Source organism: Ixodes scapularis, unplaced genomic scaffold (assembly GCF_016920785.2).
Source record: "Ixodes scapularis isolate PalLabHiFi unplaced genomic scaffold, ASM1692078v2 PGA_scaffold0__279_contigs__length_252992795, whole genome shotgun sequence".
Classification (NCBI taxonomy): Eukaryota; Metazoa; Arthropoda; class Arachnida; order Ixodida; family Ixodidae; genus Ixodes; species Ixodes scapularis.
Genome location: NW_024609835.1, coordinates 251,902,364 through 251,906,175, shown reverse-complemented (window position 1 = coordinate 251,906,175; position 3,812 = coordinate 251,902,364).

Below are 3,812 nucleotides of genomic sequence, written 5' to 3'. Positions count from 1 at the left end.
CTTTCAGCATTGAGTGCTTTGGTATACACAGATCAAAGTGAACACTGGAGGACGGAAGGGAGACATGATGTTTTGAAATCGCAGCTTATTTGAACGCATCCGTCCCCTGCTGAAAGCGTCTGGCCGTGCTCTGTTGCAGACGTCATTTCGACTGCGTGTACTTTGATGTAACCTCAGTCAGTGTTTACACTCGGCTAGCTATCACTCGGCTTGTTATCTCATGTGCGAAATAGATGTAGAAACCAGCGCCTCGTCTCTTCCGGATATTCAACCTCCAGCCCCCTGGCTCCCAGCGTGCTTACCGGCGCAAACCGTTCGACGTGTTGGATTCGTGGGCTCGTTCGAAGAGGCGTTGTTTAACGCTCACGAGTCGCCGAAGTGTTACCGGAGCTTCTCTTTACGAAAGTCGCGATCGACGCTGGGCTCTGAGCTCGTACTTTTTTCTTCCCTGGTAGACTAAGAGTGCCGACCATTCATCTGGGGTGCCGACTGGCGCCGTACGAAGTTGAGAAAAGCTAGCGAGTTTGTCAGATTTTCGTGACGCCGCCCAACTGCTCTGCTACCGGCTGCGCTCAACGAATAATGTAAAAAAAAACAAAAAAACGCGTTTTTTAATTTTTAAATATTTCTTTTTTTTTTGCCATGTTTCATTTCAGTCGCCGCAAAGTAAATCATGGCCGTACGTCGGTTGACTCCCGATTACTGTCTCTACATCGTAGATTGTCTCACCACAATGGTGCCTCGTTGGTGTGATCTTATTCTGATATCGTTACATCTTGCTTTTTCATCTTGGCACACTTCTAGACGACCTTCTACACGTTGCACTCCTTGTCGACATGTCGCTGGTGTTAGAGACAAATCTGAAGTTGCTGTTTGCTCACTCCTTGGTGCACATATTTCATGTTCAACATCAGGTATCTGAAGGAGGCGCCATGAAACCCTGGAGTTACCTCAACATACTGTATTCAAGTGTCGTTTTGTGTGTTATAGTTTCCTACAAAACCAAATTGCACTTTGTTCGTAATATACCCTGTAACGGTTCACTACAATTAAAGTTCCTATGAAACATTGGCCACGAGAGGTGACTCGGCCAACGCAGCCTGAAAATTCCTCGCATAATTTTCTTCATGGGTCATTTTGGACATTGACAAATTTTCTTGTGAATAATGAGTGTTATGCACATGTGTTCTACTTTTCGTACAGGTACTTCAGTTAGATAAACCCCAGCAAAGGCAGCAAGACAGCCTCATGGGGTCACACCAAGGATAACTGCATTCCTGCTCGAGTCCCGAGTCTTGTCACCAAACTTCACTGAACATAATGGTACATTCGGTCTCCTTAACTTTTTCTTCTGAAATGTGTTTTCTTTTTATTGTTGCTTTTTTATTGAAAAAAGGGTAGTACAACGTTTAAACACCCAATATTTTTTTTTTCTTTTTGTAAAATGTGTAGTACATCGTTTAAACACCCAAGCGTTCATAAATGGTCTCTGTACCAGACAATAGGGTGTCTTATACTCTGTTTCATACTTAGCGTGCAACGCTGTCAGAGGTACTAAAGTGGTGCACATGAAAAAAGAGAAAAAGTGTTACTCCGCGCGTTTCGTGGACGAGTGGTAGAAGGCGCTGCTCTGGCGATATTGACGTCTCGGTGGCCGTGGTTCGAACCCATTTTACGTGCAAAGGTTTTTGGGTTTTTTTTTTTCTTTTTTAGACATACTTTTTGTGCAAGATTGTGCGCATTGACGAAGTGCATTTTCAGTTCCTCCTTCTTGATTTTTATTTATAAGCCGCCGAGAGGCCAGATTTCTACCATCTGGTCTGCCGCTTTGCAAGTGTTATTTGCCTCCAGCACCGAGTTATATTTTTCTTTCGTGCAGCGTGGAATGAGGAATCGCCCTGATAGCGGCCTTGTCCCAAAATTTGTAAATAAAACGTTAATCGACAATAGTTGCGGCCTGTACAGTTTATTTTGAAATAGCTGTCAAGGGTAGGAATCTCCCTCTCGGAGCACTTGCGATGCACCTTCAGGCGAATGGCGTTCTGTGTGAACTCGTCATGCTTGACGGTCCCCGTGCTCGAAACTTTCACGTTGCGAGGTCTTTGCTTCGGGGACGCCACCTTGCCAGATAGGCACTGCGCATTGCACTTCGCGACAGTACAGGGCACACTCCAGTGTCGTTACTGGCCGTCTCCAGGACTTCACGACCGAATTCTCCGGGGAATGTGCTCTTATACTCCCGTACACGTTGGCGATCATCTGCTTGCACTCTTTCAAGATTTTCGCACAACGAATCTTCGAAAACATCCGAGCAGGAGAGGTACTTGAGCTTGCTGCGTAAGACGCCATCTTCTCAAAACCAGCCAGTGCCACACAACCCGTAAACCCACAGCGGCTGCCACATGGATGAACACGAAAACAATTTAAAGGGGCCCTCTGGAGCTTTCTGCGATCGTCTGTTTATGTTGTTTTATTGCGTAGTAGGTGCAAGTTAATATGTATACAAAGATTTAGATTACAAAACCGTTTATTAAGCAGATGGCAGAAGAAATATATCGGGACTATTTTCTTTTGGAAGACAATCCCCCATTCCCTGCCCATCGCTAAAACTTGACCAATAGAAATGCTGCGTCTCGCGGTGAATGCGAACGTTATTATTGCAACCCTTTTTAAGCTTGTTGTAAATTAGAGTTTGAGAAAAACTGAAACTGATTGTGGTGCGGGAAACATAGTCCGCAATTATCGCTCCAAAACCAGCGAACTGTGTTTTCTCCCCGCAAGCTTGTTGCTAGGGGGTGATGCGTCGGCGCGTCGGCTCGTCTGCTTCCCGGGGCGTCTGCAGGCGTGCGTTTGCGGGACACATGTTCCTTCTGCCCGTGGATCCCGACTCCGAAGCTAGCTTTGCGATCCTTCCACGTCAACGAGTCAAACTTTTTCTCGTCATCTGTGGGATGCGACTGCGTATTGTAGTAGAAGCGCGACGGTGCGGTGCGACGAATGACGACTGCCGAGCACAAATTCCGGGTACCTTGACGACGGTCCGCGCGTGTTCGAGAGATTCCTCCGCGGTTCGGCGGTCGGCGGCGTTCGTGACGCGCAGTGATGCCGGGATCCTTCGCTTGCTATTGGCTGACGCGTAAAGAGATGCCCCTCCCGTTTTCCGGGGTCATCTCAGAAAGGGGGGCGTGCCGGGGTCTTTGATAGCAATTTTAGTAGGGAAATCCGCCGCGCATCACCGCAATTTTATGATTTTTAGGATCCTTAGGGCCTGCAGATTAAGTTACCGCCATTAATAGACCATCGCAGAACGCTCCGGAGGGCCCCTTTAAGGTGGTTTACATTATCTTTTCCTTTTTCTTGAAAAACATTTGTGCTCCGTTGAAATCATAACGCCACTATCAGTTACTAGCCCCAAGGAGGCACATTGACCGACTTTTTAAAATTTTTTTGCAGAAGACGCACAATCTTATGGGGCGAACGTAGGCACGGTCAGCAATGCAAACGGGTGCGCTAGCTTTGACTGCGTTGCACTCTATGTATGAAACAGAGTATAGGATCGCTTCAGACGGGGCAACCTTTCCGGCAATTTTGGGCTGCTGGCGGGTTGTTCCCTAGTTTTCCCTAGATCGACACGAATTGCTGAGATTGGTATCCGGCTCGAAGCGGACGAGCAACTCTGACTACTCGGAGATGTTTGAAGCGGCAGCAGCCAATCAGGAATGCAATATTTTCACGTGACACCCCTGTGGTCGTGATGATGAGAACTGAGGACTTAGTTCTGGTTTGAAATGGATCATTTTTGAAAATAAACT